The sequence below is a fragment of the Nomascus leucogenys genome, chromosome 17 (genome assembly GCF_006542625.1).
Source record: "Nomascus leucogenys isolate Asia chromosome 17, Asia_NLE_v1, whole genome shotgun sequence".
Taxonomy (NCBI): Eukaryota; Metazoa; Chordata; class Mammalia; order Primates; family Hylobatidae; genus Nomascus; species Nomascus leucogenys.
The window spans coordinates 8,168,402-8,193,647 of record NC_044397.1 but is presented as its reverse complement, the minus strand read 5'-3'; positions in this window follow the sequence as shown (position 1 = coordinate 8,193,647).

The window sequence follows — 25,246 nt, the reverse complement described above, 5'->3', positions numbered from 1 at the left end:
TATGCTAATTCAACATAAAACACTCTCCCTATCACAAGCAACTATGGAGAGAAGGCAGGTTTGAGGCTCCCTTAGAATCACTCCACATTCCTCATAAGTCAGTGGCAGCATAAAGTAGACAAGAGAAATGTGGGGTACAGGAGTTTTGGTGGGCTTTTGTAGAAAGATGATCAGAGGCCAAAAATGTGGTACATCTATTCAGGAATCATATCTGACCCTTCAAAGGTAGGGCGGCTATAGAAAGTTTTTAATAAAGGTTTCTCAAATGAATAGGGGAGAGAAGTATGTATTGCCATCACTCAGGCAAATTTCTAGAATCAATATTATCAGGCTGCTAATACTTGAGAACCAGAGAAGGATCACACGATTGTTCCTACTGCTGTGGAGCTTGATATGGTGTGGAGAAAGGGTGGAGGATGGGCCCTGAGAAAGTGCCTCTTCAATCAAACCAGCTCCACTTGATTCCTTCCTTTCATCCATCTGTCCACTTGTCCATCCATCCATCCATTTATCCATCCATCCACCCATTCATCCATCCATCCACTCACCCAGCCAAACAACTATCCATCCATCCATCCATCAATCCACGCCCCCAACCAATCCCTGTCCTATAAGATCTTTGAGAGTATTGAGCTTTTAGGGGAAATATACAGAGATTATTGGAATATAGTTAGAAAAGTGCCAGAGTGCTAATATCTGTCACAGATATGCATGAGGTGGAAGGGTAATGTTGCTTGTCTATTGGCCTGGTGTGTCTCCCTTAAACAGTGAGCACCTTAAAGGCAGTGAACTGCACTTTATTAATTTCTGTTTTTTTGGGGCTCAAGACAGCACACAGTAAGTCAACATTTGTTGAATGAAAGAATTAATGTGTGTTAGAGAGTATCAGTCAGAGTGAACTAGATTATGCTCTGCTTACCAAAACCTCACTGGCTTAGAATGATTAACAAAAGGTTGATTTCTTGCTCATGAAACATGTCTTTCAATTGGCTGGGAGCTCTAAATTATCACCACACTGGAATTGGTCGGACGGAGTCGTCACCATCTGAAAGTGTCTATCACCATGGCAAAGGGAGAGACAGAAATGGCAAATTGTTCACTGCTCAGAAGCGACCTATATCAACCCCATTAACATTTCATTGACCAAAGCAAGTGCTTCCTCCCTTAGGAAGACAATCTGTAAGTCTGTGCAGACCTCTGGTGGAGGTCCCAGATCCCTGGGCAATGCACAATATTCTCATCATCAGATCTACATTGGATGTGTGTTTTTTCCTGATATGAATGCCTATGACAAGTTATCTGCCCCATACCCACAATGTACAAATGTGGTGTAGGGGCAGAATGACACTCCAGTCCTAAAAGGGGAATGGAGAATTTAGCAGACAACAAACACCCGCCCTGCCCACCTTGAGGGCACCTATCATTGGATGGGGATTGTTTCTTGATTAGGCCTTCATTTCAAGCTCTGGGAGAAGTTCCCATTGTCCACTGCTCTCTGAGATCTCTGGATCAGCCCTCTGGAATATTCTTTCTCTTTGGCCAAGTCAGGAGTGAGCTCTGGAGACTGTATCCCCCATGGAGGCAGGGCAGCTTTCTCAGAGAAGCCACTGTCTGATACAGTAGTGGTTCCCACAGCAGAAGGAAACCTCCAGCATGGAAAATCACACACTAGCTCTGAATGCTTCCACCCAGAAGTGACACATACCACTGTGGTTCACACAGCATGTCACATGGCCAAGCTTGGCTCCAAGGGGCAGGGAAATGTAATACTTCCATGTGCCTGGAAGGAGAATTGGAAGTACTAGGTAAATGACATTTGCAGTGAGTGAATTTCCTCTGGCACTGGAAGTCAGACTGTCATAGCCCAATGGGTTCTTTCTTCCTGCTGCCCAGAAAAGACAATGCACTAGGAACAGCAGGTACTGCAGCAAAGAAAGAGTTTAATAATTGCAGGGCCAGGCAAATGAAAGGATGATAGAGACGATGTTATTTCTCAAATCTGCCTCCCTGATAATTCAGAAGCTAGACCTCAAACTATGAAATTATTACAAGAAAACATTGGGGAAAATCTTTAGGACATTAGTCTAAGCAAGAATTTCTTGAGCAATACCCCACAAGCACAGGCAACCAAAGCAAAAATGGACAAATGTGACGATATCAAGTTAAAAAGCTTCTGCACAGCAAATGATACAATCAACAAAGTGAAGAGACAACCCATAGAGTAGGAGAAAATATGTGCAAACTACCCATCTGACAAGGGATGAATAACCAGAATATATAAGGAGCTCAACTCTACAAGAAAAAAAATCTAATCATCCGATCAAAAAAATGGGCAAAAGATTTGAACAGATATGTCTCAAAAGAAGACATACAAATGGCAAACAGGCATATCATATTAGTCCATTTTCACACTGCCATACAGAAATACCCAAGACTGGGTAATTTATAAAGGAAAGAGGTTTAATTGACTCACAATTGCACATGGCTGAGGAGGCCTCAGGAAACTTACAATCATGGCAGAAGGCGAAGGGGAAGCAAGCACCTTCTTCACAAGGCAGCAGGAGAGCAAGGAAGAACTGTGAAACATTTATAAAACCATCAGATCTCAAAAGAACTCATTATCATGAGAACAGCATGGGGGGAACCACTCTCATGATCCAATCACCTCCCTCCCTGGACATGTGGGGATTACAGGTCCCTCCCTCAGCACATGGGGCTTACCATTCGAGATGAGATTTGGGTGGAGACACAGAGCCAAACCATGTCACATATGAAAATGTGCTTGACTTCATTGATCATCAGAGAAATGCAAATCAAAACTACAATGAGATATCACTTCATTCCAGTTAAAATGGCATATATTTAAAAGACAGGCAATAATAAATGTTGATGAGGATGTAAAGAAAAGGGAACCTTTGTACACTTTTGGTGGAAATGTAAATTAGTACAACCACTATGGAGAACAGTTTGGAGGTTCCTTAAAAAACTAAAAATTGAGCTACTGTATGATCCAGCAATCCCACTGCTGGGTATATACCAAAAAGAAAAGAAATCAATATATCAAAGAGATATCTGCACTTCTATGTTTGCTGCAGCACTGTTTACGATAGCTAACATCTGGAAGCAACCTAAGTGTCCATCAACAGATGAATGGATAAAGAAAATGCGGGACAGATACATAATGGAGTACTATTCAGTCATAAAAAAGAATGAGATCCTGTCATTTGCAACAACTTGGATAGAACTGGAGATCATTATGTTCAGCGAAATAAGCCAGGCATAGAAAGATAAACATCACATGTTCTCACTTATTTGTGGGATCTAAAAATCAAAACAATTGAACTCATGGGCAGAGAGAGTAGAAGGTTAGTTACCAGAGGCTGGGAAGAATAGTGTGGAACTGGGGAGGAGCAGGGATGGCTAATGGGCATAAAAAATGGAAAGGATGAATAAGAACTACTTTGTGCTATTTGATAGCACAACAGGGTGACTATAGTCAATAATAACCTAACTGTACATTTAAAAATAATTTAAAGAGTGCAACTGGATTGTTTGTAACTCAAAGGATAAATGCTTGAGGGAATGATTACCCTATTCTCCATGATGTGCTTATTTCACATTGCATGCCTGTATCAAAACATCTCATGTACCCCTTAAATATATAGACCTACTATTTACCACAAAATTTTTTAAATGAAAAAATGTACATAAATAAATAAATAAATAAATAAATCCAGAGGCTAGGGTTTTTAAGAGTACTTTGGTGAGCAGGGGACTGGAGAACTGAAACAACTGATTGGCTTAGGATGAAATCACAGGGGTGTCTAAACTGTCTTCATGCAGCTGAGTCAGTTCTTGGTGGCAGGGTGTAGGGAGGGGGTCTCAGGACCAGGTGGCATCTTTTGGTTTACCAAAATGCTAAATCTGAAAAATATCTCAAAGATCAGTTCTTTAGGTTTCACAATAGTGATGTCATGTATAGGAGTAGTTGGGAAAGTTATAAATCTTGCAATCTTAGATTATGTGATGGTGGGGTAATAAGCAATTTATAGAAAAGCAAACTAAGCAATGGCAGGTTACTATATATGCCGATTCCTTAACAAAGTTCAAGCCTCCACCATAGTTCTAGCCTTGTCTTATGAATGTGGCTTCAATCTCTGGACAAGGAGAGGATCAGTCTTCCTTGCTTCAAACTTTACCTATGAACTAAAGTCCTCTCATAGTTATCTTGGCCTCAACACTAGAATAAGCAAAAATATTTAAAAAAATAAAAATAAATAATTTAGCCTGTGAGGTTAGAAGTAACCTCTAACCTCAGTCAGTTATGTTAGGTTTCCCTCATTACTTATAATTTTGCAAAGGCAGTTTCAAGACCAGCTTCCAAAAAATGGCATTTGCTTAACTTAAAGAAGCTGCAGAGATGGGTAGCTTCAATCAAGGTGAAGCAGAGAAGGCAAAAGGCAGCCTGAATATGAGGCTGTTCCCTCAGGCTGCAAGATGAAGCTGTGAGGGAAAGGGGCTGAGACCTAAAGCTGGGAAAGGTGCCCTCCAGAAGAGGACACCCAAGACTTGTGTCCCCACCCCCTGACCCCCAAGTCTAAGATGAAAGATTCTGCTGGGTGAGGCTGCAGAGTTGAGTTCTGGCAAATAAAAGGAAGGCTGATCTCCCAGGTGGGAAAGTAGGGAGCGTGTACTCCCAGCTGGGGAGCTCATGGATGACCTGCATCGTTTCTTTAGTAACATAAAGGAGGCCCGTCAATCAGGAAGCTATAGATGTTCCAAAATGTCCCTTACCTCTTGAGGGTGATGTCACCACAGCTCCCAGACATGTTTCTCCTTACTTGGGCCCTGGCCCTGACAGAGAGGGATCTGGGGCTGACCTGGATGGCAATTGTGGAAATAAATGGAATTTATTAAAACTCTCTATTATAGACTGTTCTTAAAGAAATCAAACACTAGCTTTAAAGAAATGTAGTTTTTTTTTTCTACAGACAAACAGTATAACCTGAAACAAGCTATTGGCAAGTAGGGGCTTTAGAGCTTCCTTTGGTGCCACAAAGAAGAATGAAGTGGAATTAGCACATCAATTGGTTACAGGTGAAAAATGGGTCTAACGTATTTAAAAGCTATTTGTTCTCCTAAGGCAGTTAAGCATTCCCCTCCTCCCTGCCTTCTTTTTTTTTTTTCCCTTCTGAGCTCTTCCTGCAGTTAGTAAAGAGGGCAAGCTCTGGCCTGGCCTCTGGCCCAATTATTGCCACTTCCCTGCCTGTGGATTCTTCTCAGCAGAGGTTTTGCCTGCTAATAAGTATCATTTTCTCTAGGCTGGCTTTTACACTTGCCCAGAACTGTCTGAAATTGTAGGCTGTTTCTGTAATCAGCAGCAAAGACAGATGTCTGAGGCTTCTGGTCTTGACTTTTTTTATTTAAGTTTTCCTACTTATTTGTAAAATTTTATTATATACTAAGGATATTAAACTTACAGGTTTGTTACAGAGGTATACACGTGCCATGGTGGTTTGCTGCACCTATCAACCCGTCTCCTGCATTAGGTATTTCTCCTAATGCTATCCCTCCCCTAGCCCCCCACCTCTTGACAGGCCCCGGTGTGTGATATTCCCTTCCCTGTGTCCATGTGTTCTCATTGTTCAACTCCCACTTATGAGTGAGAATACGCAGTGTTTGGTTTTCTGTTCTTGTGTTAGTTTGCTGAGAATGATGGTTTCCAGCTTCATCCATGTCCCTACAAAGGACACGAACTCATCCTTTTTTATGGCTGCATAGTATTCCATGGTGTAAATGTGCCACATTTTCTTTATCCAGCCTATGATTGATGGGCATTTGGGTTGGTTCCAAGTCTTTGCTACTGTGAACAGTGCTGCAATAAACATACGTGTGCATGTGTCTTTATAGTAGAATAATTTATAATCCTTTGGGTATATGCCCAGTAATGGGATTGCTGGGTCAGATGGTATTTCTGGTTCTAGATCCTTGAGGAATTGCCACACTGTCTTCCACAATGGTTGAACTAATTTATACTCCCACCAACACTGTAAAAGGGTTCCTATTTCTCCACATCCTTTCCAGCATCTATTGTTTCCTGACTTTGTAATGATTGCCATTCTAACTGGCATGAGATGGTATCTCATTGTGGTTTTGATTTGCATGTCTCTAATGAACAGTGATGATGAGCTTTTTTTCATGAGTTTGTTGGTGACAAAAATGTCTTTTTTTCAGAAGCATCTGTTCATATCCTTCACCCACTTTTTGATGGGGTTGTTTTTTTCTTATAAATTTAAGTTCTTTGTAGATTCTGGATATTAGCCCTTTGTCAGATGGATAGATTTCAAAAATTTTCTCCCATTCTGTAGGTTGCCTGTTCACTCTGATGGTAGTTTCTTTTGCTGTGCAGAAGCTCTTTAGTTTAGTTAGATCCCATTAGTCTATTTTGGCTTTTGTTGCCATTGCTTTTGGTGTTTTAGTCATGAAATCTTTGCCCATGCCTATGTCCTGAATGGCATTGCCTAGGTTTTCTTCTAGAGTTTTTATGGTTTTAGGTCTTATGTTTAAGTCTTTAATCCATCTTGAGTTAATTTTTGTATAAGGTGTAATGAAGGGATCCAGTTTCAGCTTTCTGCATATGGCTAACCAGTTTTCCCAACACCACTTGTTAAATAGGGAACCCTTTCCCCACTGCTTGTTTTTGTCAGGTTTGTCAAAGATCAGATGGTTGTAGATGTGTGGCATTATTTCTTTTCTGTTCCATTGGTCTATATATCTGTTTTGGTACCAGTACCATGCTGTTTTTGTTACTGTAGCCTTGTAGTATAGTTTGAAGTCAGGTAGCATGATGCCTCCGGCTTTGTTACCAATATCATGAAAATGGCCACACTGCCCAAAGTATAGATTCAATGCTATCCCCATCAAGCTACCATTGACTTTCTTTACAGAATTAGAAAAAACTACTTTAAATTTCATATGGAACCAAAAAAGAGCCCATAAAGCCAAGACAATCCTAAGCAAAATGAACAAAGCTGGTCTTGGTTTTTCAGAAAATTTAAGCATCACATCCATGTGGAGGAAACCCTTCCTGTCTGAAAGATGTGAGAAGAAAAAAAAAAAAAAGAACTTTTATCTGGGGAATGTGAGTCCTTTTAAACTATCAGACCCAGAGAGACATTAAAATGAGGCAGCAATCACATCCTACTCCCTCCCTTTTGAGACTTGTATTTATCTCTTGAAACTGCTGGCTACTGCCACAGCTATAAACTAACCTAATAATGCTGCTCCAGGCACACCCTATAGCTTAACAATGTATAGTCAATCTATAGGTTGTTATTTTTAATGTACAGTCTTGGTAAACAACTTGTTACAGTAGGTAGTCAGGCAGATATGAGCAGGGCAGGAGAGCTTGCCCATCACAAAAAGGAAGGTCAGGCGACCATCAGGTGACGGCCAGGCAGTTGTTAACTGTCTCTCTAAAATAATAATTGGTCGCAGCCAGTGGCAGGGAAAAGCAGTCTCCCTATAGATTTAAAAACAAAAACAAAAACCTGAAACTGGTGATCAGCAGCTTCCTGATAAGATTTCAGGAGCTGAACGAGTGGGCTCACACATGCGCACTAAGAGGCAAAATGATGGCATTTAACGGGTATATGACCCTCCATGGACATTCCACCAGCAAGGGATAAAAATGCCTCCAGTGAGCATGTGTACAACTCCAGCACACACACTGTGCATGCTCACCTCCCAAGTGCTAGCAGGCCACTGTGCATGCAGACAACAGACCCCAAGGGAACAATCAGGGGAGAAAGAATGCAAGACCCCAGAAGTAGGCCAATGTATAAAACCCCAAGGCAAAGGTCAAGCTGACTACTTGTCCTTCAAGTCGCCCACTTGGACCTCTTCCAAGTGTACTTTCCTTCCTTTCATTCCTGTTCTAAAGCTTTTTAATAAACTTTCACTCCTGCTCTAAAACTTGCCTCGGTCTCTTCTTCTGCCTTATGCCCCTCAGTTGAATTCTTTCTTCTGAGGAGGCAAAAATTGAGGTTCCTGCAGACCCATATGCATTCACCGCCAGTAACTCAGATGCCTGCCACCAGTAACAAACTCAGAAATGGACTCTTCTTTCCCTTTAACAGTGTACTTGTAACTGCTGCCAACTGGAAGGTATATTCAGGACAACTTGAATCAATGCTCCTGGGTTGTAATCTTCAAGCTGGGCCCAAATAAACTTTCTACTTTTATTAATTTTGCCTCAGCTTCTTCCTTTTAGGTCAACATGTCTGGCATAAATCAGCAGGACTCAGAGTGACTCCCCTGGACCCCAACCGCCTGGTGTTTCTCTCAGAAAGCAGCGCTCGGTACCAGCATAAACAGTCTGTCTTCAGAAGTCCCGTTGGGTGTTTCAGATGAGTTTTCCTGAATTCAGACCTCCCACTCTTTGGTTAAAGGTCTAGACTTTCTTTGGACCATTTTTCAAACTCTTTCTTGAAGAGTGAGGGCTTCAGTCTTTGGACAGGAGATTCTGGTGGAGAGCTCTGTGGGGAACTGCCTTTTTTCCCACTTCTGTCTCACAGCAGAAGTTCGGGTCAAGGTTTTTCCACCTCTGCCTCAGGACCAGGGGTTCGGGTCAAAGTTTTCTCATCTCTGTCTCAGGACCAGAGGTTTGAGTCAAGGTTTTTCTGCCTGCCTCACAGCAGAGACTCAGGGCAAAAGACTGGCAGTTAGGCACTGGTGGTTTCATTTTACGTAGTATGGTTTTAAGATTGTGGCTGTTTTCTATCTCTTGAAAATTCAGAGTTAGCCTTTCATTTGTGACTGGTTCCTGTTAGTCACTAAGTGAAAAGTGTACCCCGTTTTGCTCTTCCAGACTGTTATAAGATAAGGGTCTGGCCCCATATACCTTTAGCATTCTGCTGCCACCTGGCAGTTAGACACACTCAGAGAGTCATCACACTTTGACCCTAAACACATTCCCAGCCTCACTTTTGAAAAGTTCTTAAATGATGGGAAATCAAGCTTCAAAATCTCAATGCTCCTTTTAGAAACACCAGCTGGATTTATGCAGAACACTTATGGGGTGCCCTCTTGTAGATATCCAGGAACGTGGACCCACCTAACCTGGGATGGTCATAAGCAGCAATGACCAAAAATGAAGGCCTTTAAAACTACCAACAACAGGCCAGGCACAGTGGCTCACGCCTGTAATCCCAGCACTTTGGGAGGCCAAGGCAGGTGGATCACGAGGTCAGGAGATCAAGAACATCCTGGCCAACATGGTGAAACCCCGTCTCTGCTAAAAATACAAAAATTAGCCAGGTGTGGTGGCACGCACCTGTAGTCCAGCTACTCAGGAGGCTGAGGCAGGAGAATTGCTTGAACCTGGGATGCAGAGGTTTTAGTGAGCCAAGATCGCACCACTGCACTCCAGCCTAGGCAACAGAGTGAGACTCTGTCTCAAAAAAAAAAAAAAATTTATTTCTGTGAACAATTAGAAAGAGCTGGTTTTGGAACCAGATAAATTGAATAGGAGACTTATTTCCAATACATCTTAAAACCTCTAAAAGAAACTCTAACAGAAAAAAATTGCCTCTTCCATTCAACAGGTAAACAAAGGAATATTTGAAACTATTAAAATAGACTTCACAGGCTTTTTCCCTTTTGCCTCTCACTGCTCCTTCAGATAAGCCCTGTGATCTGAACTCAGGCTTTCTCCCTTTAACCTCTCACTGCTCCTTCAGATGAGCCCTGTGACCTACTCATCCCTTCCTGCTTGTTCCCTCAACTCCCATACACCTCTTAGCCAGAGATATTCTGGAATTTTACTGTGTACACATTTCCTTCTCTCAGAAGGGGGAAATGATTTTAAATTTAGAACAGAAAGAACAAATGGCCAACAACTGCAGGATGGAAATAAAACTACTATGATTATAAAAATGCAGATCTAACAACTTTCCTAAACCAAGACTAATAAATACACTGATTTACTGACCCAATATCAAACAATACCCTTTAAACTTTATCTTTGAAATGCTAACATCCAGAAAATTAGCTAAGCAGCAGTCCAATTCAAATCAGATCAGAAATAAGTTAAAATCCTTTAAACACTCAAACTTCCTGCTTTGGATCCCCTGCAGGATTGACACACAAAAAAGCACTCCACCCTGTAGTCTAGTGGCCAGGGTGGCCCAGGTTCAATCCCTGGTCAGGGAAATAGTCCCATTTGTTTAAAATTATTTGCATGATTCATGACCTTTTGGGATACTCTTCTGTTACTGGTCCTATTCCCTTCCGTGGAGAGCTTTTGGGCTCCTGTCTTTTTCCATTTGTGGGGCATATGGGGCTTTTGGGTCCTTGTGCATAGGTGCTAGGCTGAAAGGCTGAGATCCCAGAAAACATGGCCAGACAGAAATGTGAGTTTACTCCATTTGCAGCTAGCAAAACTTTCCTTTCTTTGAGCTGTCTTCAGGGTAGTTCTGGATCTTGTGAGGACTGCTTTGAACTTCTTTGGAGATACTTCATGAAACCAACAAAGATCAAGACACAAAGAAGGCCATTACATAATGGAAAAGGGATCAATTCAACAAGAAGAGCTAACTATGCTAAATATATATGTACCCAATACAAGAGCACACCCAGATTCATAAAGTAAGTCCTTAGAGATCCACAAAGAGACTTAGATTCCCACACAATAATAATAAGAGATTTTAACACCCCACTGTCAATATTAGACAGATCAATGAGACAGAAGGTTAACAAGGATATCTAGGACCTGAACTCACCTCTGCAACAAGCAGACCTAATAGACACCTACAGAACTCTCCACCCCAAATCAACAGAATATACATTCTTCTCAGCACCACATTGCACTCATTCCAAAATTGACCACATAGTTGGAAGTAAAGCACTCCTCAGCAAATGTAAAAGAACAGAAATCACAACAAACTGTCTCTCAGACCACAGTGCAATCAAATTAGAAGTGAGGACTAAAAAATTCACTCAAAACCGCTCAACTACATGGAAACAGAACAACCTGCTCCTGAATGACTACTGGGTACATAACAAAGTAAAGGCAGAAATAAAGATGTTCTTAGAAACTAATGAGGACAAAGACACTACGTATCTGAATCTCTGGTATACATTTAAAGCAGTGTGTAGAGGGAAATTTATAGCACTAAATGCTCACAAGAGAAAGCAGGAAAGATCTAAAATTGACACACTAACATCACAATTAAAAGAACTAGAGAAGCAAGAGCAAACACATTCAAAAGCTAGAAGAAGGCAAGAAATAACTAAGATCAGAGAAGAACTGAAGGAGATAGAGACAAAAAAACCCTTCAAAAAATCAATGAATCTAGGAGCTTGTTTTTTGAAAAGATCAACAAAATTGATAGTCCGCTAGCAAGACTAATAAAGAAGAAAAGAGAGAAGAATCAAATAGATGCAATAAAAATGATAAAGGGGATATCACCACCGATCCCACAGAAATACAAACTACCATCAGAGAATACTATAAACACCTCTACGCAAATAAACTAGAAAATCTAGAAAAAATGGATAAATTCCTGGACACATACACCCTCCCAAGACTAAACCAGGAAGAAGTTGAATCTCTGAATAGACCAATAACAGGCTCTGAAATGGAGGCAATAATTATTAGCCTACCAACTAAAAAAAGTCCAGAACGAGATGGATTCACAGCCAAATTCTACCAGAGATACAAAGAGGAGCGGGTACCATTCCTTCTGAAACTATTCCAATCAATAGAAAAAGAAGGAATCCTCCCTAACTCATTTTATGAGGCCAACATCATCCTGATACCAAAGCCTGGCAGAGACACAACAAAAAAAGAGAATTTTAGACCAATATCCCTGATGAACATCGATGCAAAAATTCTCAATAAAATACGGGCAAACCAAATCTAGCAGCACATCAAAAAGCTTATCCACCATGATCAAGTCAGCTTCATCCCTGGGATGCAAGGCTGGTTCAATATACACAAATCAATAGACATAATCCATAACATAAACAGAACCAATGACAAAAGCTCATGATTATCTCAATAGATGCAGAAAAGGCCTTCGACAAATTCGACAGCCCTTCATGCTAAAAAAAAACTATTCAATAAACTAGGTATTGATGGAACGTATCTCAAAATAATAACAGCTATTTATGACAAACCCACAGCCAATATCATACTGAATGGGCAAAAACTGGAAGCATTCCCTTTGAAAACTGGCACAAGACAGGGATGCCCTCTCTCACCACTCCTGTTCAACATGGTGTTGGAAGTTCTGGCCAGGACAATCAGGCAAGAGAAATAAATAAAGGGTATTCAATTAGGAAATGAGGAAGTCAAATTGTCCCTGTTTGCAGATGACATGATTGTATATTTAGAAAACCCCACCGTCTCAGCCCAAAATCTCCTTAAGCTGATAAGCAACTTCAGCAAAGTTTCAAGATACAAAATCAATGTGCAAAAATCACAAGCATTCTTATACACCATTAACAAACAGAGAGCCAAATCATGAGTGAACTCCCATTCACAATTGCTACAAAGAGAATAAAATACCTAGGAATCCAACTTACAAGGAATGTGAAGAACCTCTTCAAGGAGAACTACAAACCACTGCTCAACGAAATAAAACAGGACACAAACAAATGGAAGAATATTCCATGCTCATGGATAGGAAGAATCAATATCATGAAAGTGGCCATACTGCCTAAAGTAATTTATAGATTCAATGCCATCCCCATCAAGCTACCAATGATTTTCTTCACAGAATTGGAAAAAAACTACTTTAAATTTCTCATGGAACCAAAAAAAGAGCCCACATAGCCAAGACAATCCTAAGCAAAAAGAACAAAGCTGGAAGCATCATGCTACCTGACTTCAAACTATATTACAAGGCTCCAGTAACCAAAACAGCATGGCACTGGTACCAAAACAGAGATATAGACAAATGGAACAGAACAGAGGCCTCAGAAATAACACCACACATTTACAACTATCTGATCTTTGACAAACATGACAAAAATAAAAAATGGGGAAAGGATTCCCTATTTAATAAATGGTGCTGGGAAAACTGGCTAGCCATATGTAGAAAGCTGAAACTGGATCCCTTCATTACACTTTGTACAAAAATTAATTCAAGATGGATTAAAGACTTACATGTTAGACCTAAAACCATAGAAGAAAACCTAGGCAATACCATTCAGGACATAGGCATGGGCAAGAATTTCATGACAAAAACACCAAAAACAATGGCAACAAAAGCCAAAATAGACTAATGGGATCTAATTAAACTAAAGAGCTTCTGCACGGCAAAAGAAACTACCATCAGAGTGAACAGGCAACCTACAGAATGGGAGAAAATTTTTGCAATCTACCCATCTGACAAAGGGCTAATATCCAGAATCTAAAAAGAACTCAAATTTACAAGAAAAAAACAACCCCATCAAAAAGTGGGCAAAGGATATAAACAGACACTTCTCAAAAGAAGACATCTATGCAGGCAAAAGACACATGAAAAAATGCTCATCATCATTGGTCATCAGAGACATGCAAATCAAAACCACAATGAGATACCATCTCACACCAGTTAGAATGGCAATCATTAAAAAGTCAGGAAACAACAGGTGCTGGAGAGGATGTGGAGAAATAGGAATGCTTTTACATTGTTGGTGGGAGTGTAAATTAGTTCAACTATTGTGGAAGACAGTGTGGTGATTCCTCAAGGATCTAGAACTAGAATTACCATTTGACCCAGCAATCCCATTACTGGGTATGTACCCAAAGGATTATAAATCATGCTACTATAAAGACACATGCACATGTATGTTTGTTGTGGCACTGTTCACAATAGCAAAGACTTGGAACCAACCCAAACGTCCATCAATGATAGACTGGATTAACAAAATGTGGCACATATACACCATGGAATACTAGGCAGCCATAGAAAAGGAAGAGTTCATGTCCTTTGTAGGGAGATGGATGAAGCTGGATGAAGCTAGAAACCATCATTCTCAGCAAACTATCACAAGGACAGAAAACCAAACACTGCATGTTCTCACTCATAGGTGGGAATTGAACAATGAGATCACTTGGACACAGGGTGAGGAACATCACACACTGGGGCCTATTGGGGAGGGGGATAGCATTAGGAGAAATACCTAATGTAAATGATGAGTTGATGGGTGCAGCAAACCAACATGGCACATGTATACCTAAGTATCAAACCTGCATGTTGTGCACATGCACCCTAGAACTTAAATAAAATAAAAGTCATACCTTGGTTAAGCCTTATTGGTTTTGGTGAGTCACTTAGGAGGTTGCCTTTGGTTAAAACAAATTTCAAATGCCAGGAATACCAGCTATTTTTCCTGGCTAAAATCTGATAATAAGAGATATGCAAAGATTTTTTATTAAAAGCTCTATGGTCAAAAGTCAGCTTAATTAAAAGCTCATATTCAAGTTCCTCCTTCCTCTTTGTTGTCTTTGGTCACACATGAAAAAATCTAGAAGAGACTTCTAATGACTCAAATTCCCTTAAGACACACAGTAAAGAGTACCACTAACCCTCTTTTTGGGGTATTCTGTATTCCTGTGCAGTCTGAAGAGTCATGGACGAGTTCCTCTCAGGTCTAAAACTCTGCTTTCTTTTGTATTGTGTTACCTGATCTCTTTGGCTTTGAGAGGTACCAGAGATTTCTCTGTACTGTGAGAGAGCACTTGACCTTTGTATGTGTGATGCCTGCTGAGTCAATGGCAAGAGCTGCAGTTTTGGAGGTAGCTGACAGCAGCTGTTTAAAATGAATGGTTATTTTCTAAAAACTTTTAAATTTTCATTTTTGCTTTCTTTTTTCTTTCTTACTTTAGGGAGTATAATGAATGGTTACTATTACAGAGGTCTACTCATTTCTTTGCATGTTTAGATTTAAAAGGCGTGATTTAAACACTTAAAGAAATGTGTTTATAGTAAAGTGCACTGTGAAAGCATTGCATGGCTCAGTCCCATGGCATTCTCCTCTTTCTGGGGACTCAGGATAAAGTGTAAAAGTGGAGTTCTTGATTTTTAAATATCTAGATGTTCTGCCTCCCAACTGTACCTGCTTTTCACATAAATTATTAGGCCATTAAAAATTACAAATGCTTTGTTGGTCATGTTTCTTAATGGGCTCTGCCCTGAACAAAGCAGTCCAGTTGGAAAACAGGCTAAATTAAAAGCTATTTATCAAAATAAAATTGGTCTCCTTATAAAATGCTATGGCATTTTCCTATCATTTGTGTTACCTTGGCATCCATTTTAAATCTTTCTCTAACACACCCAAACACCTTCTTGAAAAAAGCCAAATTCTCTCTGTCTCTCTGATTTGAGAAGTAAATTTGCTACAATGTTTTCTCTAAAACTCAGTAAGGGCTTCAGCCCTGTGGGAGAGATAAACTTTAACCTTTTTCATTCACAAAGACACAGTTTGAATCCCACCACCCTTTTAAACTAGTGACTTTTACAGGTCTCATGGTTAAGAGTTTTAAATCAAAGCTATAATGTCTTTATTTGTGCCTGTCTGTATTATGTGTACATGTATACACAGCTGTTTGTATATTGGTTGTGATACCATTGACTTATAAATAAATGAGGGCTCATAAGTTAAATAACCCAAATGCTTTTCAGCTTCCTGTGACTTTAGTAATCTTTGGTAAATAAAGATAGTTTTTAAATTGTTGATAAAATAATAGAAATGTCTTCAGAATTTTAGACATTTTTGCCTGGGTCTACTGGTCAGATCTGTTTATAATGTCTCTACTAGATATTTTAAAGTCATAAAGCTGTTCCTTTTATGATATTTTTGACACTTGCTTAATTTGTCTGTGAGCTTATGTCTTTGGATTTGGGCCTTTAAATTCTGTGGTATAGACAGTGGCCATGGTGAGGCCTGGGGACAGTGCCTGGGCTGCATCCTCCCTGGGTCAGCTATGCCTCTTGGCCATGCTGAGAAGGGTTGCATCCAACCTTTGTCCTGGGATCTGCATCTGACACATAAGTAAAATCAGTTCCTAGGTTTTTCACTGAAAATCAGGGTTACTAAGAGTTAACACTGGAATATATGCAATTAAAACTACTAGGTATATGACAAACAATTCTATATACAGAGTATATAAAGAAAGTAAGATGTAAAAAGAGTTTTTAAAAGAGAATAATTTTTTTCCTTTTACATGAAAGAACTTTGTGTGGTCAAAACAAGAGGGCAAGGAAAGTAAATTTTCACCTAAGGTAGAATGCCAATATAAAAAAGGGATATATAACACAAAACTGAAGGTTTAAGCAAGTTGTAGAAGGCCTGTAGAAGATTAATCTCATGAAAAGAATTTTATGTGTGATCAAGTTGGCTAAATTAGAAGGGGATTATTTTTCCTAAAAATGGAGCATACCAAAAATACACTGATGCAGGGCCAGGGTTGGGCCCCTGGGTCAAAATAACAGGGTTTTCTTGGAGCATTGATCTGTTCTTTAATAGAAAATTGTAAAGGTTATAAAAGGTTTACAGAAATCTTGTGCAGTCAAAACTGAGATTGAGATTGGATAGATTTGTTTTTTGTTTTTTTTTAAATTATACTTTAAGTTCTAGGGTACATGTGCACAACGTGCAGGTTTGTTACATATGTATACATGTGCCATGTTGGTGCGCTGCACCCATTAACTCATCATTTACATTAGGTATATCTCCTAATGCCTTCCCTCCCCCTTCTCCCGACACCATGACAGGCCCCAGTGTGTGATGTTCCCCTTCCTGTGTCCAAGTGTTCTCATTGTTCAATTCCTACCTATGAGTGAGAACATGCAGTGTTTGGTTTTTTGTCCTTGTGATAGTTTGCTGAGAATGATGGTTTCCAGCTTCATCCATGTCCCTACAAAGGACATGAACTCTTCCTTTTCTATGGCTGCCTAGTATTCCATGGTGTATATGTGCCACATTTTCTTAATCCAGTCTATCATTGATGGACATTTGAGTTGGTTGCAAGTCTTTGCTATTGTGAATAGTGATGCAATAAACATACGTGTGCATATGTCTTTATAGCAGCATGATTTATAATCCTTTGGGCATATAGCCAGTAATGGGATGGCTGGGTCAAATGGTATTTCTAGTTCTAGATCTTTGAGGAAATGCCACACTATATTCCATAATGGTTGAACTAGTTTACCGTCCCACCAACAGTGTAAAAGTGTTCCTATTTCTCCACATCCTCTCTAGCACCTGTTGTTTCCTGACTTTTTAATGATTGCCATTCTAACTGGTGTGAGATGCTATTTCATTGTGGTTTTGATTTGCATGTCTCTGATGGCCAGTGATGATGAGCATTTTTTCATGTGTCTTTTGCCTGCATAAATGTCTTCTTTTGAGAAGTGTCTGTTCATATCCTTTGCCCACTTTTTCATGGGGTTTCTTTTTTAATTATACTTTAAGCTCTAGGGTACATGTGCACAACGTGCAGGTTTGTTACATATGTATACATGTGCCATGTTGGTGCGCTGCACCCATTAACTCATCATTTACATTAGGTATATCTCCTAATGCCTTCCCTCCCCCTTCTCCCGACACCATGACAGGCCCCAGTGTGTGATGTTCCCCTTCCTGTGTCCAAGTGTTCTCATTGTTCTATTCCCACCTATGAGTGAGAACATGCGGTGTTTGGTTTTTCGTCCTTGCAATAGTTTGCTGAGAAAGATGGTTTCCAGCTTCATCCATGTTCCTATAAAGGATATGAACTCATCCTTTTTTATGGCTGCATAGTATTCCATGGTGTATATGTGCCACATTTTCTTAATCCAGTCTATCATTGATGGACATTTGGGTTGGTTCCAAGTCTTTGCTATTGTGAATAGTGCCGCAGTAAACATACGTGTGTATGTGTCTTTATAGCAGCATGATTTATAATCCTTTGGGTATATACCTAGTAATGGGATTGCTGGGTCAAATGGTATTTCTAGTTCTAGATCCTTGAGGAATTGCCACACTGTCTTCCACAATGGTTGAACTAGTCTACAGTCCCACCAACAGTGTAAAAGTGTTCCTATTTCTCCATATCCTCTCCAGCACCTGTTGCTTCCTGACTTTTTAATGATGGCCATTCTAACTGGTGTGAGATGGTAACTCACTGTGGTTTTGATTTGCATGTCTCTGATGGCCAGTGATGATGAGCATTTTTTCATGTGTCTTTTGGCTGCATAAATGTCTTCCTTTGAGAAGTGTCTGCTCATATCCTTCACCCACTTTTTGATGGGGTTGTTTTTTTCTGGTAAACTTGTTTGAGTTCTTTGTAGATTCTGGACATTAGCCCTTTGTCAGATGAGTAGATTGCAAAAAATTTCTCCCATTCTGTACGTTGCCTGTTCACTCTGATGGTAGTTTCTTTTGCTGTGCAGAAGCTCTTTAATTAGATCCCATTAGTCTATTTTGGCTTTTGATGCCATTGCTTTTGGTGTTTTTGACATGAAGTTCTTGCCCATGCCTATGTCCTGAATGGTATTGCCTAGGTTTTCTTCTAGGGTTTTTATGGTTTTAGGTCTAACATGTAAGTCTTTAATCCATCTTGAATTAATTTTTGTATAAGGCATAAGGAAGGGATCCAGTTTCAGCTTTCTACATACGGCTAGCCAGTTTTCACAGCACCATTTATTAAATAGGGAATCCCTTCCCCATTTCTTGTTTTTGTCATGTTTGTCAAAGATCAGATGGTTATAGATATGCGGCATTATTTCTGAGGGCTCTGTTCTGTTCCATTGGTCTACATCTCTGTTTTGGTACCAGTACCATGCTGTTTTGGTTACTGAAGCCTGGTAATATAGTTTGAAGTCAGGTAGCGTGGTGCCTCCAGCTTTGTTCTTTTGGCTTAGGATTGTCTTGGCAATGTGGGCTCTTTTTTGGTTCCATATGAACTTTAAAGTAGTTTTTTCCAATTCTGTGAAGAAAGTCATTGGTAGCTTGATGGGGATGCCATTGAATCTATAAATTACTTTAGGCAGTATGGTCATTTTTACGATATTGATTCTTCCTATCCATGAGCATGGAATGTTTTTCCATTTGTTTGTGTCCTCTTTTATTTTGTTGAGCAGTGGTTTGTAGTTCTCCTTGAAGAGGTCCTTCACATCCTTTGTAAGTTGGATTCCTAGGTATTTTATTCTCTTTGTAGCAATTGTGAATGGGAGTTCACTCATGATTTGGCTCTCTGTCTGTTATTGGTGTATAAGAATGCTTGTGATTTTTGCACATTGATTTTGTATCCTGAGACTTTGCTGAAGTTGCTTATCAGCTTAAGGAGATTTTGGGCTGAGATGATGCGGTTTTCTAAATATACAATCATATCATCTGCAAACAGGGATAATTTGACTTCCTCTTTTCCCAATTAAATACCCTTTATTTATTTCTCCTGCCTGATTGCCCTGGCCAGAACTTCCAACACTTGCTGAATAGGAGTGGTGAGAGAGGGCATCCCTGTCTTGTGCCAGTTTTCAAAGGGAATTCTTCCAGGTTTGCTGATTCAGTATGATATTAGCTGTGGGTTTGCCACAAATAGCTCTTATTATTTTGAGATACGTCCCATCATTACCTAATTTATTGAGAGTTTTTAGCATGAAGGGTTGTTGAATTTTGTCAAAGGCCTTTTCTGCATCTATTGAGATAATCATGTGGTTTTTGTCTTTGGTTCTGTTTATATGCTGGATTACGTTTATTGATTTGTGAATGTTGAACCAGCCTTGCATCCCAGGGATGAAGCCCACTTGATCATGGTGGATAAGCTTTTTGATGTGCTGCTGGATTCGGTTTGCCAGTATTTTATTGAGGATTTTTGCATCAATGTTCATCAGGGATATTGGTCTAAAATTCTCTTTTTTTATTGTGTCTCTGCCAGGCTTTGGTATCAGGATGATGTTGGCCTCATAAAATGAGTTAGGGAGGATTCCTTCTTTTTCTATTGATTGGAATAGTTTCAGAAGGAATGGTACCAGCTCCTCCTAGTACCTCTCGTGGAATTTGGCTGTGAATCCATCCGGTCCTGGACTTTTTTTGGTTGGTAGGCTATTAATTATTGCCTCCATTTCAGAGCCTGTTATTGGTCTATTCAGGGATTCAACTTCTTCCTAGTTTAGTCTTGGGAGGGTGTATGTGTCCAGGAATTTATCCATTTTTTCTAGATTTTCTAGTTTATTTGCATAGAGGTGTTTATAGTATTCTCTGATGGTAGTTTGTATTTCTGTGGGATCGGTGGTGATATCCCCTTTATCATTTTTTATTGCATCTATTTGATTCTTCTCTCTTTTCTTCTTCATTAGTCTTGCTAGTGGTCTATCAAGTTTGTTGATCTTTTCAAAAAAACCAGATCCTGGATTCATTGATTTTTTGAAGGGTTTTTTTGTCTCTATCTCCTTCAGTTCTTCTCTGATCTTAGTTATTTCTTGCCTTCTTCTAGCTTTTGAATGTGGTTGCTCTTGCTTCTCTAGTTCTTTTAATTGTGATGTTAGTGTGTCAATTATAGATCTTTCCTGCTTTCTCTTGTGAGCATTTAGTGCTATAAATTTCCCTCTACACACTGCTTTAAATGTGTCCCAGAGATTCTGGAATGTTGTGTCTTTGTTTTCATTGGTTTCAAAGAACATCTTTATTCCTGCCTTCATTTCATTATGTACCCAGCAGTCACTCAAGAGCAGGTTGTTCAGTTTCCATGTAGTTGAGTGGTTTTGAGTGAATTTCTTAATCCTGACTTCTAATTTGATTGCACTGTGGTCTGAGAGACAGTTTGTCATAATTTCTGTTCTTTTACATCTGCTGAGGAGTGCTTTACTTCCAACTATGTGGTCAATTTTGGAATAAGTGCAATGTGGTGCTGAGAAGAATGTATATTCTGTTGATTTGGGGTGGAGAGTTCTGTAGCTGTCTTTAGGTCCACTTGGTGCAGAACTGAGTTCAATTCCTGGATATCCTTGTTAACTTTCTGTTTCATTGATCTGTCTAATGTTGACAGTGGGGTGTTAAAGTCTCTTATTGTGTGGGAATCTAAGTCTCTTTGTGGATCTCTAAGGACTTGCTTTATGAATCTGGGTGCTCCTATATTGGGTGCATATATATTTAGGATAGTTAGCTCTTCTTGTCGAATTGGTCCCTTTACCATTACGTAATGGCCTTCTTTGTCTCTTTTGATCTTTGTTGGTTTAAAGTCTGTTTTATCAGAGACCAGGATTGCAACCCCTGCCTTTTTTTGTTTTCCATTGGCTTGGTAGATCTTCCTCCATCCCTTTATTTTGAGCCTATGTGTGTCTCTGCACATGAGATGGGTCTCCTGAATACAGCACACTGATGGGTCTTGATTCTTTATCTGAAATGCCAGTCTGTGTCTTTTAATTGGAGCATTTAACCCATTTTCATTTAAGGTTAATATTGTTATGTGTGAATTTGATCCTGTCATTATGAAGTTAGCTGGTTATTTTGCTCATTAGTTGATGCAGTTTCTTCCTAGCATCGATGGTCTTTACAATTTGGCGTGTTTTTGCAGTGGCTGGTACCAGTTGTTCCTTTCCATGTTTAGTACTTCCTTCAGGAGCTCTTGTAGGGCAGGCCTGGTAGTGACAAAGTCTCTCAGCATTTGCTTGTCTGTAAAGGATTTTATTTCTCCTTCACTTATGAAGCTTAGTTTGGCTGGATATGAAATTCTGGGTTGAAAATTCTTTTCTTTAAGAATGTTGAATATTGTGGGTAACCCGACCTTTCTCTCTGGCTGCCCTTAACATTTTTTCCTTCATTTCAACTTTGTTGAATCTGAAAATTATGTGTCTTGGAGTTGCTCTTCTTCAGGTGTATCTTTGTGGCGTTCTCTATATTTCCTGAATTTGAATGTTGGCCTGCCTTGCTACATTGGGGAAGTTCTCCTAGATAATATCCTGCAGAGTGTTTTCCAACTTGGTTCCATTCTCCCCGTCACTTTCAGGAGCACCAATCAGACGTAGATTTGGTCTTCTCACATAGTCCCATATTTCTTGGAGGCTTTGTTCATTTCTTTTTACTCTTTTTTCTCTAAACTTCTCTTCTCGCTTCATTTCATTCATTTGATCTTCAATCACTGATACCCTTTCTTCCAGCTGATCGAATCAGCTACTGAAGCTTGTGCATTCATCACGTAGTTCTTGTGCCATGATTTTCAGCTCCATCAGGTCATTTAAGGACTTGTCTACACTGGTTTTTCTAGTTAGCCATTCATCTAATCTTTTTTCAAGGTTTTTAGCTCTTTGCGATGGGTTCAAACTTAGCTCAGAGAAGTTTATCGTCTGAAGCCTTCTTCTCTCAACTCATCAAAGTCATTTTCCGTCCAGCTTTGTTCTGTTGCTGGTGAGGAGCTGCTTTCCTTTGGAGGGGGAGAGGTGCTCTGATTTTTAGAATTTTCAGCTTTTCTGCTCTGTTTTTTCCCCATCTTTGTGGTTTTATCTACCTTTGGTCTTTGATGATGGTGACGTACAGATGGGGTTTTGGTGTGGATGTCCTTTCTGTTTGTTAGTTTTCCTTCTAACAGTCAGGACCCTCAGCAGCACGTCTGTTGGAGTTTGCTGGAGGTCTTCTCCAGACCCTGTTTGCCTGGGTATCAGCAGCGGAGGCTGCAGAACAGCAAATATTGCTGCCTGATCATTCCTCTGGAAGCTTCATTTCAGAGGGGTACCTGGCCGTGTGAGGTGTCAGTCTACCCCTACTGGGGGGTGCCTCCCAGTTAGCCTACTTGGGGGTCAGGGACCCACTTGAGGTGGCAATCTGTCCGTTCTCAGATCTCAAACTCCATGCTGGGAGAACCACTACTCTCTTCAAAGCTGTCAGACAGGGTCATTTAAGTCTGCAGAGGTTTCTGCTGCCTTTTGTTCAGCTATGCCCTGCCCCCAGAGGTGGAGTTTATAGAGGCAGGCAGGCCTCCTTGAGCTGCTGTGGGCTCCACCCAGTTCGATCTTCCTGGAAGCTTTGTTTACGTACTCAAGTCTCAGCAATGGCGGGTGCCCCTCCCCCAGCCTCGCTGCCGCCTTGCCATTCCATCTCAGACTGCTATGCTACCAATGAGTGAGGCTCCATGTGCATGGGACCCTCTGAGCCAGGCACAGGATATAATCTCCTGGTGTGCTGTTTGCTAAGACCATTGGAAAAGCACAGTACTACAGTGGGAGTGACCTGATTTTCCAGGTGCCATCTGTCACCTCTTCCCTTGGCTAGGAAAGGGAATTCCCTGACCCCCTTGTGCTTCTTGGGTGAGGTGATGCCTCACCCTGCTTCAGCTCACACTTGGTGGGCTGCACCCACTGTCCTGCCCCCACTGTCCGACAAGCCCCAGTGAGATGAACCTGGTACCTCAGCTGGAAATGCAAAAATCACCAGTCTTCTGTGTCGCTCATGCTGGGAGCTGTAGACTGGAGCTGTTCCTATTCAGCCATCTTGTAAATAAACATCTGGATAGATTTGTTTATAAGGTTTAATTAAAATTAGCTTTAACATTAATAATATACTGATGCAAAGGTAAGATTTGTTTTTCTCTTTTGAACAATATTTTTGTGAAGTATTAATAAGGATTAATTTTTTTTCACCTTCTGAGTAAAAAAAAGAGGGAAAGACATTTTTTCATCCAATGCTGTCTTTATTAGGTCTTTTGATTGCTTGGAAAACTGAGTTTCCTCTCTATCAAAGAGTAAAGGTGTTTTTGTTTTTTGTGGTTTTTTGGTCCTATTTATATGCAAAGAAGGTTTTTGCTTTCAGAAATATTTGAATTATCACTTTGGTTAAATGAATGACTATTATTAGCGACCTGTAATCCTATTTTGATCAAATATTTTAAACCTTTAGTATTTGACATACTCCCAAAATCTAATTTCAAATTCTAAAATTAAGTCTTTTCCAGAAGAAAACACTGGAAGTCCAAGAGAGATATATTAGGCTTATTTGGTATATTAAAATCATATGGGAAGCACTGTCAAATAAGAAATAGTATTTAACTTTGAGTTATATTTGTATAGATATGCTAATATGTTCCAAAATTGTAGGAGATTCCACTTCAGATATGTCTTGGTATATGAAATCAGTAATGATTAGATTACTTTAAACTGCTGTATGTCACAGGAATAACCAAATTTCCTTGTCAATTGTGTCTTTAACCATAGCTATTTTAAGTCTTTTGTCATTTACAGACAATTAGTATTCTACTTTTATTCTTCTGAAAAAAACAAAACAAAACAAAACAAAAAATGGTTTAAAGCAATGGCAACAAAAGCCAAAATAGGCAAATGGGATCTAATAAACTAAAGAGCTTCTGCACAGCAAAAGAAACTATCATCTGAGTGAACAGGCAACCTACAGAATAGATGAACATTTTTGCAATCTATCCATCTGACAAAGGGCTGATATCCAGAATCTACAAAGGACTTAAACAAATTTACAAGAAAAAAAATCCCATCAAAAAGTGGTGAAGGATATGAACAGACACTTCTCAAAAGAAGACATTTATGCAGCCAACAAACATATGAAAAAAAAAGCTCATCATCACTGGTCATCAGAGAAATGCAAATCAAAACCACAATGAGATACCATCTCACGCCAGTTAGAATGGCGATCATTAAAAAGTCAGGAAACAACAGATGCTGGAGAGGATGTGGAGAAATCAGAACTCTTTTACAATGTTGGTGGGAGTATAAACTAGTTCAACCATTGTGGAAGACAGTGTGGTGATTCCTCAAGGATCTAGAACCAGAAATACCATTTGACCCAGCAAAGGATTATAAATCATTCTACTATAAAAACACATGCAGCCGGGCACAGTGGCTCATGCCTGTAATCCCAGCACTTTGGGAGGCCGAGGCAGGGGGATCACGAGGTCAGGAGATCAAGACCATCCCGGCTAACATGGTGAAACCCTGTCTCTACTAAAAAAATACAAAAAAATTAGCCGGGCATGGTGGTGGGCATCTGTAGTCCCAGCTACTTGGGAGGCTGAGGCAGGAAAATTGCATGAACCCAGGAGATGGAGCTTGCGGTGAGCCAAGATTGCGCCCCTGCACTCCAGCCTGGGTGACTGAGCGAGACTCCATCTCAAAAAAAGAAAGAAAAAAAAGAAAAAACCACAACACACGCACACATATGTTTATTGCTATTGCAGCACTGTTCACAAAATAGCAAAGACTTGGAACCAACCCAAATGTCCATCAATAATAGACTGGTTAAAGAAAATGTG